General features: G+C 45.6%; 1 protein-coding gene across 22 annotated transcripts in view; it reads left to right on the top strand.

The window, feature by feature from the left end:
* LOC128339466 (microtubule-associated protein 2-like) overlaps positions 1-14,536 on the top strand; it is a 416,732-nt gene that overhangs the window by 160,299 nt on the left and 241,897 nt on the right. For 19 of the 22 annotated variants that reach the window (XM_053283447.1, XM_053283445.1, XM_053283446.1 and 16 more), the window contains one exon: positions 8,209-8,277. The exons of 1 other annotated variant lie outside the window; for it this stretch is intronic. The gene's annotated coding sequence lies outside the window, so the exon portion shown is untranslated. Of the gene's footprint in view, positions 1-7,642; positions 7,889-8,208; positions 8,278-14,536 lie in introns of those variants that run through there. 2 more of the 22 variants (XM_053283453.1, XM_053283448.1) reach the window with 1 other exon arrangement.

Here is a 14,536-nt window from a genome sequence, read left to right as displayed (position 1 = left end):
CTATGTTATTCTGATTTGGTCATGAACTGTAATAAACTTGAAGCTTGCCGTGACAAAACAACATGATTGAAAATGCCCCTGGTGCTTAGGATGGAACGCAGACCTTAATGCCAGTGCACAATTCTGAAACATCTGCATCAATGCAAATGTTAAGTGTTGAGTGATGTGGGCAGTTGGCTTTTGAGCTGGGCATTTTATTGACTATTTCCTCACCTAAGGCTCCTCTGGGTCAGTGTCTGGGTGAACCCCAACACCCCCATAAACTGGATTGTCTGCCAGCATTGCTTTATCAGCTGAACAGATTTTGTCTATGTATATGTAGTGTCTCCACCTTAATATAATACAAGCACGTGAAAAAAGAATTCTGGAATTGGGCGGGGATGGGGAGAGGATGTGCAAAAGAGACACTGTTGCAGAAACTGTGCATGTTCTTGGAACTGAAGAACCCAAGCATGAACAGAAAGACCAATGCTGGTTGCAGTGTCAATAGGCAGGGAGAGGCAGTGTATCAGTATTAGCAAGATGATGAAATCTGCTGACAACACAGTCTGGGAGGTTCAATCAAGTTCAAGGAAGTGAGCAGTCCAATTCACAAGGACTTGAATAGACACCCTGCCAAAATGAGATGGGAAGATTGCATGTTGTCTCTCTCTATAGAAACATAAGAAGGTGAGGGGAAGAAAAACAGGCCTTATTCAACTGAAATTTTCCAGAATGGTTTTTTAAGCTTTTGTTTTATTTGTTTATTTTCTTTTTCATACCTGCTGAGGATGACTACACTTGCTGAAATTGTTCCTTGCTCTCCTCCCCCCCCCCCGCTGCTCCTTTCTTCTAATGTGTGAACTTTTTTCTATACCAGTAACCATAGAGATGGCTAATAGTGATGGCTTCTGCCTTAACCTTCCTCACAGCAAACTATCTTTAGAGTGTTTCCCCCCACTGAATGCAGTACAGCATCCATTGTGTATGTGTTTCGGTGCCTGAAGATGTAGGTTTCCTTGAGAGGGGAAAATGGTATGCTGGGCGTCTTTCCCTTGGAATGTCAGAATATGCAACTAGTGTTGCCAAAATATGTTCAAGTGAGCACAACATCTGAAGCTATCTTCTACTGAATCATACCATTGGTCCATTGAATTTAGTGTTGTTAACAATGACTAGGGCTTCAGATAAAAGCCTTTCCCTGCCCTACCTAGGGATTGAATCTGCGTCTTTTGCCTGCAGTACAGCCTGCTCTATCCCTGAATTATTATTAGTAGTAGTAGTATTTGTGGAATATCCACCTTTCTGAGATTTGTGTAGCCATAATTTAAAATGTTTTTGTCTGGGAATACTTAATCTTCATGGAGTGGGGGGGGGGAGTTTAAATGTTTGGAGGTTGTAGGGTTTTTTCTTTTAGGAAGCAGTTCCAAATTTGAAATAATGTAAAAAAAAAAAAAGCACATTTTAATACCACATAATCAGTGGTATAAAGGCCTTCAGTCAATGAACTATTATTTTTATTAGTAAAATATTTATATCCCACCCCTCCAGTGCAATACTGCTTGGGACAGCTCATAGCAGTAAAACAGTTAAGGTAATATAATATTTAACACAACAAATAAAACACAATGTAGAATAAAAACAATAAAAACAAACCCAATTAAAATTAAAAACCCACCGGGATGTAATAAAACACATTAAAAGGCCTCTCTGAACAAGTTGGTTTTAAGATCTTTTTAAAAAACCAAAACCCTAAAGGAGGGAGCATGATCAAGTTTTTCTGGGTGGGCATTCCAGAACCAAGGCGCCACAACCGAAAAGGCCCCGCCACTTGTCCCCACCAGCTGAATCTCAGTAAATGGTGGGGCTGCAAACAGAGCTCAAGATGATGAGTGAAGGGACCTGGCATATTCATATGGGCAAATGCAGTCCAACAGATACCCCAGTCCAAAGCCATGCAGTGCTTTAACAGTCAACATCAGCACTCTGAAACTAGCTCAAAAGCAAACTGGCAGCCAATGGAGCTGCCACAGGATGGGTGTAATACTTGAGAATCGACTAGCGCCCATTAGCATCCTTGTAGCAGCATTCTGGACCAGCTGAAGCTTCTGAACCATCCTAAAGAGCAGTCTTCAATTTTTTTCTGGGGGGAAAATGAGGTGCCAGGTATAACCATGCCCTTTAAAACACATGTTTACGACTTTTACATCGGCTCTGATGCAATCCCATGAGATATGCTATCTATGATGAAGAATTGTGGGGAAAGAGCTCTACTTATTCCTCAGTCTCTGTACAATTCAGTTCACATCCCTGGTTGTAGTAGTCTATGTGGTCCTGCCTTTTACTTCAAGGACAAACAGAATACAAAGATGGAAGGAAGGCTTCTGCACCTTGTATCTTTTAAAAATAAAACATGGCATACAATCATAGTCTAAACTAGACAAGATTGCTGTTTAAAAAACTGATTTAAATAATTTCAGCTATGGTAAGCACTTTGCTCCTGAGCAGCCTTGTCCCAGATATGTTACTCAAGTTAAATTTTCATAGTTAAATTCTGATGCTGAAAGGGAGAGTAGAAACTTCATATTGAAACTAAGTTTTTAAATGTCTCTCAGAATTTGAGTTAACCAAAGGAGAGCTGGGCATTTAGCTGAGTTCCTGTGTATGACTGGTTACAGCCCTCAGAGGTCTTGCAAATAATAAGCTGATTAATGTAATCACTTGCTTGCTATTGGATCTTTTTGGGTGCATTGCTGGACAGCTGGGGATACACAGAGCATGGTAGGGCATGCCCATTTTCTCCACAGTTTGTTTTTCATCCCATTTTTGCTACCCTTTTGCACCATTTTCCCCTTTCCCCCCTGCTGCCTCAGGAACCTAATGCCCCAATTCCCATTGCCCTAGTGCCCCATTATCTACGGTTTCACCGTCTGCACACACACACACACCAGCATGGAACCCCCATGGATAATGGGGTTGTTATGCTCCTCATGGCTACATGAGAGGGTTGGTGGAGTCTAGACTGGCTCAGTTTGGCCTCAGAGTGGTTGTGGGAGGGGTGCTCTTATACCCCGTGAGGACTTGTTCACTCCACAATACCCTCAGGGGAAGGATGACGCCCTGTGCCTCAGACCAAGTCAAAGAGCTCTTACCAGGGTGAGCTTTCCTCAGGATCTAGCCACTCGTCATCAGCAGGCTGGCCTCTAAATACTCCCCAACAAATGGAGCAAATCTTACAAGTTCCCGGGTCCGGCCAAGATCTCAGACTGAAGTCTCACAAGACCTCCCCGGGCTCTCACAAGACACCTCTGATGTCCCGAGTAATGCCGATGTTTTCCAGTGTCATCTTGCTATTCACCCCGAGCGGCCAGGTTCAGTTGGGTTGGGCAGAGCAGCCCTTAAGGTCAGGGCTGCTCGGGGTTGCAAGCCCCGCAGCTTGGTTTTCGCGGAGGGCAGCCACTCAATCCCCATGGTGTTGAGCCTTTACCCGCCTGATTCCCCCACAGAGGTTCTCTTGTATACTAGTAAAATGGCTTGCAGTTTGTAAGCATATTAACAACTTAAGCCCTTGCGAAGTACTGTGAAGAGGAGGCGTTGTCCATCAATATTTTAAATATATATATATAATGGTTTTCAGTAAGCGTAGGAGATCTTATAAATGGTCAATTAATGGTAGGAGCCTTCAGCAAGTCAAAACATATAAGTATCTGGGCCTCATATTCCATTTGAGGAATTCCTGGAGACCACATTGTGAGTTTGTGACTGCAAATCCTCAAAGATCTATTGCAGCTATAAATTAAAACAAAACACAACACAAAAAACTCTAAAGGTGCTCAGAACATCCCGGCAGTGCTAAGGGTATATCAGGTGAAACTTCAGGCTCAGATGCTGTATGGTGCCCAGATTTTTTAATCTGGGAACTTAAAATCTCTTGAAGTTGTTCAGTCAAGGTTCTTACGGGACATCTTCCAACTTCCCAGCTGCATCCCAAATGCAGCTTTGCATTTGGAAACAGGTATTATTAGATTAATTGCCCAGGCCCGGCTGCAAGCGGTTTTATATTGGCTTAAACTTAACAGCTGCCCCCAAAGGTTAGGCTCACTAACTTTGGTGGATGATTTCTGTTCTACTTGGGGGAGGAATATATATGACACCCTGGGTAATTGGGGTCTCTCAGAGCAATATATATGATCGTTAAATTATGATCAGGCAAAAAAAAAAAAATCATTACACAGGGGATAAGAGATAGAGAAAAGCAGAGTGACCTTAGCCTGATTTCTTCTAGATATTATTATCTTGGCTTCTCAAATTACCCGAGGCCAGCTGCATACCTTACACACTTGCCTACACCAAGGCTGAGGAGGGTCTTTTCTCAAGCCCGTTTTAATGTCCTCCCTTCAGCTGTTTTGGAGGATGGATTTTGAGGGACCCCCTTGGAGGAACGTTTGTGGCCATGTGGAACTGCTGAGGTGGAAACATTAACACATATTTTGTTTAACTGCTCTTTTTATGATATTGTTCATTCTAAGAGCCCCTGGTGGCACAGTGGTAAAACTGTCGCCCTGTAACCAGAAGGTTACAAGTTCGATCCTGACCAGGGGCTCAAGGTTGACTCAGCCTTCCATCCTTCCGAGGTCGGTAAAATGAGTACCCAGAATGTTGGGGGCAATATGCTAAAATCATTGTAAACTGCTTAGAGAGCTCTGGCTATAGAGCGGTATATAAATGTAAGTGCTATTGCTATTGCTATTCAGATCGATCCCTATAAAAAGAAACACTTCTATTGGTCTGAGGAACATTTTATTGTTTATTTTTTGGAAGATAAGCATGAAGAAGTCACCCATAGGATTGCTTGTTTTTGTCTGGAGGCATGTAAAATAAGGTGACTGCAAACCGGTTTTTAAATTTTTACTTATGTTACTGTATTGTTTTTTGCTGTAGTGCTTATTTGGTCGTTGACCGTAAATAAATGAAATGAATGAATGGATGAACAACTTATGTCACTGCGATTCTAGACTTTTTCTAACTCTATGAAGTTTCATGACCCATGCTCAATGAGTGAGTTTCCCCACATTTTCAGGAGGCATTAATATGTTTTTCCATGGTTTTTGATGTTTTCGTGGCCTTGGCAAGGTCTTGAACCTACATGCAAAAATGGCATGTTTCTGTCTTTTTGTGGTTTGGTCTGGGAGTTTCATGTTAGTCTGTGAGTGAGTCAGTGAGGGGTTGGAGTTTGCAAGCATCATAACTTCTTATCTTGGTGTGACTCTAGTCTTTTCCTAGTTCGATCAGGCCTCATTCCCCATGCTTTCCAATGGGAGAGCTTTTCTTGGTGTTTTTGGGAAAGTAATGCATTTTTCTGGGTTTGGGGGTTTTTGTGGTAGGCTGTGCAAGGTCTGGAACCGACCTGTAAATATGATATGTTTCTATCTGTTGTGGTTTGGTCTGGAAATTTCATATCAGTCAATCAGTCAGTCAGTGAGGCCAAGGCAGCTTTATATTAGATATATCTATGTTTAGCACTTTTGCTTCTAAAATAGAGGTAGCCATTGGTTTAGTTCCCTCTTTTGCTCCATAGCATCTGCTACAACTTAGCTTCATCTCCTGATTTGTTGATATTGTGCATTTCCTTGTGACAAGCCAGTGATATAGAGTGCAAGTAGGAAAGACAACTTACCCAGTTCCTGACACTGAGTATTAGAAGTTAGGGAATAGGAGGAGGCAACCAGACACAGCGACAGCTGTGTCTATGTTGGAATATTTAGTTTCTGCCTCACTTGAGAAAACACTTTTGCGGTGCGGTGCATTTTCATTCCAGAATAAACCCTTCTGAGTTCATTGGGACATATTCTCAAAAAAGGGTCTATGGAATGCTGACTAATTGGAGGTTAGCTGTCCCAATTTTTTCCTCTTGACTTCCTAAAGGGAGGAAAGTGCTGGGATGCCTAGCAGAAACATATCAGAAAATACTATTCCTAAACGTGTTGCCATAAGTTGACAGTTATTTGTCTGCATTTTTGAGCCTCAGTAGACACAGCTTCATGGGGTCTAATTCTGAAAGACAGGTGATGCAAGCATCCATTGCCCTTTGTCTTCCTCTCCACTTAAAAGGGGGGAAAAAATCAAAAATATTTGGCTAACCTGAGCTGTATACACAAACATAATCCCAAGTGTTTCATTGTAGGGGTGTGCACAAAACTGGGTTTTCCAGTTTGATTCAAATCCAACCCAGACTGGACTGGCTTGGTCTTGACCCCGCCCCCAGAACCAGGCCACTGGCTCAGTTTGAATTCGAACCGGTTCAGGCCTGGTTCAAAGCACCTACCACACGTGAAAAAGTGTTAAAAATTGTTACTTACAGTGGCTCTCCTGACCCCTGCTAGCCTCCCCCTGAGTGGCCAGGACCCAATTCATGACAGTTCAGGCCTTCTTTGGCCCATTTCGGGTCTCTGCACAAGCGTGGGGACCATTTGTTTGACCTCCATGCATATGTACTGGCCATTTGCATGACCCAGGTCAAAGAAGGTCAGAACCGGCACAAACTAGCACAAATCGGGCCCTGGACACTTGGGAGGAGGCCAGCGGGAGTCAGTGGAGCCACCGTCTCCCTCCCCGCCACTGTTGCTGTGAGTAACAATTTAAAAAACTTTTAAACTCACGCTAGGGGCTTCAAACCAGGCCCGAGTCGGGTTCAAGGTCGAACCTTCGAGCCAAGCCAGTTTGAGTTTAATCTGGCTCAACTTTGAGCCGGCTTGGACACCCCTAGTTCACTGGGACATTTAAAGCTTTGAAACTGTCAGTCAGCTAAGTTATTTTTATCTGCTTGGGTACAATGGCTGATATTCAGACTAATGTCGTGCTGGTACTAGGGGTGATTTCAGTCAATCTTCCCTTTGCTCTGAAGCCCACTGTGCCTACCAAAGTATGTCCCTGGCCTGAAGGTTACACAGCTCTTAGACACATTTTTTCAGAAGGCACAGTGGGCTTCAGGGTGAAGGAGAGTCAACAAATATCACCCCTCCCTGCTAGGACCAACACAGTGTTATTAGCATGAATGCTGCGTTAGTCTGGATGTCAGTCAGTCTTCCTTTGTTCAGTCTCCACTGGAGGGTAAGTGGCTAATCTAGTCTATTTGGCTGGGACTGTGGCAATGACATTTAGGTTATGACAGAAATTCCGTTGCAACCTTTACCTGTGGAATGACCTTTTTCCTAGCCATAATAATGCCTAAACGATTGTCTCATACGGTATATCTTCTGTTACAATCAGTTATACTTATTTCCAAACTTACCTAGGAAAATAAAAAGGGAAAATATATGCTGTCTAGTATGCACAGCTCTAAGAGGTGTGCTTTTCAGCAGTACATAATACTGTACAGAAAACATCTTTGGGATTGGGATTCATAAACTTACATTAAATTTACAGGGTTTTGTTGTCTATGTGTGCATTTGGCAGTGACACAAAAAGAAACCAGTTGATGATATTCCTGGGATTAGAGGCCTGATTCCTGAGGGCACATTTTGGTTGGTTGCAATTAAAATGCCTGTCAGGCATCTGATACCAGGAACCCTTTTGACAGACTGCTTGAGCGGAGGCAAGTGCAGCATCCTATTGTAAGTAAATGATGGCGGAGCTGGCTGCCTTGCCGTCATTCTGGAAAATTCTGTGGCCGGCGAGCTCCCTCTGTGTCTCCCACTCGGCCTCTTTTCCTTTTCACCACTGCGGGGACTTTATCTAATTTGCAGTTTTCCTCTTCCCCGACACACATACAGAAGCTACAAGCTGGTGGCTGGCAGACTGTGTCTGTCTGGAGATAGGCAGCAAGCTCACGGATACTAATGCTTTGGGAGAATGGTTGTGCTGCAGTTATTTAAGGATATGCTGTTGTGGTATTGCAGCACGGGAGCTGGTAATGATTTTTTCCTTTGTTTCAAACCGTCAGCTTTCTTTGAATGCCTTTTTAAAAATCTGCAGTATGTTGATGTTCAGGAGCCCTTCCTGCTGTAAATTAGGTACAGAATGAGCAAATGGATGGATTCAAGCTGTGAATATAAGGCATAGGGTGTGCAAATGTCTGTATTACATGGGATCGTTGTGTTTGTGGTTTTCTCCTTGTTCATTTTGCATGCAGTTGGGGGTGGAATTTGTAGATTATTTAGGGTTTGGGGGGTACAGAAGTATCCAATATATTAATTACTCTTTTTTGGGTGGTGGGGACTCATTTTGCAGATTCTCCAGCCTTTTCTTTCTAACGTGTCGTGATATACTCCTCTGGTTTGACTTGTTTGCAGTCAAAAGGTAAGGCACATTGCTTTTCTCACCTCTCCATACACATGGAGGGGAATGGGTATTTCATATGCAGGTGATTTTTTGCATGTGTTTTTTTCATTCCATTCTACTGTACAATGTTGTGGCTTTTCTTGGGCATGATGTCACAGCCATGGGGTGCCATTGTGGAAGTTCATTGTGATGGCTGCATTCTGAATAAGTACTTGAGGTGTGGAGACTCTCACTTAAGCCCAGTCATTTCAGCTACAGGAGTTTCCACAGAACTAATAACCTTGGCTTACCTAGATCACCTGTCAGAATTGCAGTAATAAAACAAAGACACCTAAATATTCTCAGCCCTTGCCTTCATTAAAGTTATAAAGAATAAAGGAAATCCTTCTGAAAATTGTTGGTTGAATTTCTGAATATATACGGGCTTAAATACATTGGCTTGTTTCACTATGTAAAGTCTGTCACAGACACAGTGCTGTAATTTTTTTTAGGCAGGGAAAAGGCTATTCTTTTCACACACACACACACACACACACACACAGACACCTCCATGCATCTAGCAGAGACATGTATCCTCATCACAGATCTTTATGCACTGGGTTTATAAACATGCCAGGTATGTGAGGAAACTGCCTATGCCTTTTGTGTGGTTTTCTCTCTCCCCAACAAGCCACTCAGCTTATAAGAGGCTACGCCTACATATTGCCACAAAAGCTGCAGAACATTTTGTTGCTGAGACACATACGAATATACATATATTATTCTGCCCTCCACTCATTCTTTTCATTGCTGTAAACACTTTGCAACCATCTGCATGAGATACTGGAAAAGCATAGGAAGAAAAGGATTTTTTGGTATATGTGTATAATGCAGCATTCTATAACAAAGAATCTGGAAACTGTCCTCTTTGGTCTGGGTTTTGAATGGGGCCTAATCTGATCCATGTTCTCTAAATCTCTTTGACTGTAAAGAGCACTGAAGTTTGACAGCTTCTTTAGAAGACCATATGAACAATACCAACTGTCTAAGGCCACCTTAGTACAAGTACATTACTTGTACACCTAGGTTTTTTTAGGTGTAGTACATATATTCACATAAAGTGCAATTGTCAAGAAGTATATTTGTAAACTCTTACATCACACAGGTCTAATAATTGGAGCATCGAGATAGGTTGCCACTCCCTGTCAAGTGTGAACTCCATGGCAAAAACAGATATGCAGTAGGGATGTGCACAAAACCGGCTTGGCCTTTTTGGTTCGAATTCGAACCAGCTCCAAACCAGGGTGGGTAGGTTTGGTTTTGGTTTTGCTTGAACCCTTCCCCCCGGTTTGGTTTGAATTTGAACCTGATTCGAACCGTTCTGAAAAGGTTCTTCATAGCGTATAATGGGGACCCAAACCAGCCCATTACTCCCTATGTAGAGCATCTAGGGGCACAAAACCTGGGTGGGTAGTAGGCACCCAGGGATGCCAACGACCCACCAAACCCCAAAGCAATCAGACACTTCTGTGATTTTTAATGAATTTTTGAAGATTTTTCCCATTTTTGCATTCTTCCCATAGGAAATAATGGGGATTTAAGACAGCCCCATCCCCCCCCCTTTGGGAGGTTCCAGGGCATGCCAAAGTGGGCCTGGGGGGCATAGTGAGTTTTACCACAACTCCCCCCAGGCAGCCCCAAGCTGGTGGGGTTCATGGTCCCCCAGCCCCAGGAATTTTTTCAGTTACTGTCCTTTTAACAAGTCTATCTCTATCAGAGTAGTTTTTCTGGTCTATATATATATTTGTGTGTGTGTGTGTGTGTGTGTGTGTGTGTGTGTGTGTGTGAGCAGAACCATACGAGAGGGAAGCGGGGGCACACAATAAAAACAATTCACAAATACATATATACACATTACACAAGTATATATACAAATCCATCTATACAGCAGCTGTACAGTAATATTTACACCACCACCAACTATCTTTCAACACAAACCAGACCAAAAACACTATCTACAGAAAGGAAAGGAAAAACCTCTACTACTGATAATATCGACCACCCACACACAACAGAAGAAACCTCCACGCACACACACACTCACACACACATATGCACACACAACACTTCTATCTACACACACACATATTTACACACACTGAAATATTTACAAATATGCATTTTGGCAATCCCGCTGCCCTCTCCCTGCAAGTCAACTATGTACAACAACAAGCAACAAAACACACTTCAAAATAGTTATACATCATCTACACAGTGCCACACTGGCACAAACTGCCTAGAGTCTGTGTGTGCCCACAGGCCCCCGAGTGATGTGGTCAGTTGGAACCAGGAGCTAGTTCAGCATCAGGTTACGCCGGGGGGGGGGGGGTGTATCCAGTTTTCAAGTCACAGCACTAGTGGGCATGCTGTGACTTGGCATGGCTGAAAGAGGAAGCAGGGAGAGTAGGGATGAGCGGAAGCTGCTGCCGGGCAGGTGACCGGTACCATGGGTCAACCATGGGCCAATCACTCACCCAGCTCAACTTCCAGCTCGGGGTAGCCCAGCAGGGGGAGATTAACCTTGAGGAAAACCAGCTGCTTGACCAAGCCAGGGTCCAATCGGGACCGAGCAGGTGTTACCACATCGGCAGCATGTGAAAACACCCTCTCGCTCTGGCCGCTGGTTGGTCCAGCCAGACTTGGCAGTTGGTTGCCCAGAACTGCACGCAGTCCATCTCGGGGTCTTCGTCCACAGGCTCCTCCAAGTACTGGGCAACACATTGCGCAGCACTGGTGGGCCTAGTAGGCCGAGCCTCCTGCAAACCGGGCAAGGCACCAAGGCACATCCGCTTAAACCTTTGGGCTGATTTAGTGGGAAGAACTGCCTGTTGTGTTGGTGCTGCTGCCTGGGATGCCGCGCTGCCAGACTGGGAAGAAGGGTGGGAGCTGAAGGGTCAGCGCCCGCACTGCTGCTGCTGGGTGTGGGTCGCGCACGCTGGTGGGACACACCATCACCACCCTCCTGGTCTCTGCCAGTCCTAGTGACCTCCTCTTCCCTAACTCTATCAACCAGGAGGTCCCGCCACCTTGGCAAGTCATCGGCTCAAACGACATTGCCCTTTATGGTCGGGTTACAGAGACAAGCCAGGACATACTCCTCCCTGTCACCCAACTCATTGACCAGCCTGTTGACAACTCAGCCTTCCAGCCAAAGCATGCCCCTCTGGCATGGTCAGCGAAGTCTGGAGTTCACCCATCAGCTTCTCTAGGAAGAGAGCCACGGGCAAGGCCTGGCTCAGAGGAGTGGTGTCGCCACACAAGCTCTTTGTGGCAAACAGGAAGGGCTCGAGTGGCGACACCATCTTGGACATGAGCTTCCACTCTGCATTGGATAGGTCGCACATGCCCAAGGACCCGTTCCTCACCAGGTCATCAAGGGCCACCTCCTGCTCCAGCAGGTGCTGGAACAAGAGGAAGGTGGAGTTCCACTGGGTATCTACATCCATGGGGATGAGATGTTGTGGAAGCCCGTGGACACACTTCTGCTTGCAAAGCAGGTGCCTGGACTTCTCACTCTGGTGGAAGTTGGCTGTAATCTTGTGGGACTTCTCCACAAGCGCAGCGTAGCAGCAACAGCACCTACCATGGGGTGGCCATTTTTCTTGGACGTCTTTGCCTCCTTGAGGCCAAAGGCGTCCCTTACAGTCAGGTGGAGCATGTGTGCCATGCAGCGGATGTTCACACACTCCAAAACTGACTCTACCGTTGCCATGACGTTGGAGCCATTGTCTGTCACAATGAAGCCCCAGGAGAGGGGTGGCAACCACCTATCAACTCCTCAGTTTGGCAGACAAATACGGCTGCCACCACCTCCTTGGTGTGTTTGACATCCAAGGTCTCCACATGCAAGACAGCCCACCTGTGCTGAAATTCAGTGTGGGATGCGCTGGAGCCTGAGGCAGCACTGGAGGTCCCCCCTCTCTCCAGGCCACACCAGTGGGTGGTCAGGGCCAGGAAAGCAGCATGCATCCCACTCATACTGTTCCACAGATCAGTGGTGAAATGCACGCTGGTGCCAGCCGGTGCTGCATGCAGCATGGCTGACACAAGCTCCCTGCAACGCCTGTACAAGGAGGGGACCACGTTCCAGCTGAATGTGGTTCTTGAGTGGATGGTGTAGTTGGGCACTAGCAGCTGGAGTATCCAGCGGAAGCTGGAATTCTCGACCACCTGAAAAAGCTGGTTGTCAGTGGCCATCATCTCCCCTATGAGGCGGGTGAGGAGATGTGGGTCCACGTGACCAGGGCACTTCTTGCCTGACGACTGTGTTTACCGCTTGACTGGCAAGCGTGCCTTGCTTCATGGAAGCTGGTGCACTGCCCTTGACAGCGCTAGTCGCAGGCACATGAGTTACACTAGCACTGCCGTGGAGTCAAGGAGATCTGGGTGACACCATTGCATGTGTTGCAACATGAAGGTTGTCCCCAGATGCTTAGCATCCTTGCCCTGACTGACCTGTGTCCTGCGGTGGACACAGTGAGCAGCAGTTGGGGCATCTTGAGGGACCTCAAAATGCCGCCAAACATCACTGCTCTGGGTGGCCTCAGGCACCCTGGGCACAATCTTGGGCTTCTTGGGTGATGGCGAACCTAGAGGGGCTGCTGGTGCTTGCCCACTGCCGTCACCCACCCCCTTACACCCTTCGCAGAAGAACAAGGGCCCGGCTTCACTAGAGGAGGGGCTGCCCCTCCACTTCAGCAGCAGACCCTTCCCCCTCTGAGCCAGACTGGGAGGACCCAGCACTGGACTCCGCCACGACCTGGGCATCATCAGGGGGGCCCCACTGAGTGGCGAGAGGGGCGTTGGAAGGGCCAGAAGAGGGAGGGAAAATCTGGCTGCACTGCCAGCTGTCAAACCCCTCCCCTCCACCCCACCACGGAAAAAGTTTCCCTGGCAGGAGAACCCCCTGCACCGCCAGGCTCTGCACCGGGCACCAGCTTGGTGCAGACAATGGACCCGCCACTGGTCCAGGATCTGGCTTGGTGGCAGCAGACTCCTCCGGCTAAGAGAGCCTTCACGCCACCACCTCACCTGGGCCAAAGAATTCACCAGTGGGGACCTCTGGGACCCCAGGATGGTGTCTTCTCTGCCCCCCACCCCGGCCTCCTGCACCAGCTTGGGGACCCCTCCCACCTCTGCCTGCCATCCTACTGTGAGCTTTTCTCGCCACATGGAGCCAGTGTGGTGTAGTGGTTAGAGTGCTGGACTAGGACTGGGGAGACCCGAGTTCAAATCCCCATTCAGCCATGATACTAGCTGGGTGACTCTGGGCCAGTCACTTCTCTCTCAGCCTAACCTACTTCATAGGGTTGTTGTGAGGAGAAACTCAGGTATGTAGTACACAACTCTGGGCTCCTGGGGGAAGAGCAGGATATAAATGTTAAATAAATAAAATAAAATAAAATAAAATAAAATAAAATAAAATGTGCTCAGACATTCCCGAAGACCCTGTGGCTTTTTAAAAAAATTGGGAAAATGTAAAAAAAATAAAATTAAAATGGAGGGGGATTTTTTTAAAAACCTATTTGTGGGGGGAAACTTTTTTTTATTTTTAAAAAAAGCCTATTGGGGAACCTTTAAAAAAACAACTATTGGAGGGAACCTTTTTTTTAAAAAAAAGAAACCCTATTTAAAGAAAACCCCTTTTAAAACAAGCCTACCCACCCACTCCACCCTCTACAATACAATAAAATAAAAAATAATGTAATAAAATACACAATGGGAGGGGGGCAACTAAGGGAGAACCTGTAAAAACAAGAAACAACCTGTAAAAACAAGAAACAACTTGTAAAGAAAAAACACAGAAAATATACCTCCCCACATCCAAACACGAAAGGAGGCCCTATTTAAGGAGCACTAAAGGGGACAAAGGGGGCACCAAAAGAACATAATCACTTACCCCCTCGTTGTCCTGGTCATCTTCTGCCCCCACACTGGTCAGGAGAAAAAAGAAGGAATTCCAGACCAGTGGCAGGCTGGGACAGCACAGGCGGGCAGGCATGTACAGCCGGGGTGGGGGTAGGGCAGAATGAAAAGCTTTCCAGCTATGTCTTTCTCTAGTACCATTAAATGACTTGCATTATCCACAATTTACAAAACCTTTTAAAAATAATTTAAGATAATGTTCTATTGTGGCAAATAGGTGTTATATAAAAAAATTATAATATATAATTATATATATATATAATTTCTATGCCTTTTGTTACCACTATTCAGCCTCATTTTAGATTTCTTTGCT

This window comes from Hemicordylus capensis, chromosome 1 (genome assembly GCF_027244095.1).
Source record: "Hemicordylus capensis ecotype Gifberg chromosome 1, rHemCap1.1.pri, whole genome shotgun sequence".
Classification (NCBI taxonomy): domain Eukaryota; kingdom Metazoa; phylum Chordata; class Lepidosauria; order Squamata; family Cordylidae; genus Hemicordylus; species Hemicordylus capensis.
This window is presented reverse-complemented; position numbering and strand designations above follow the sequence as displayed.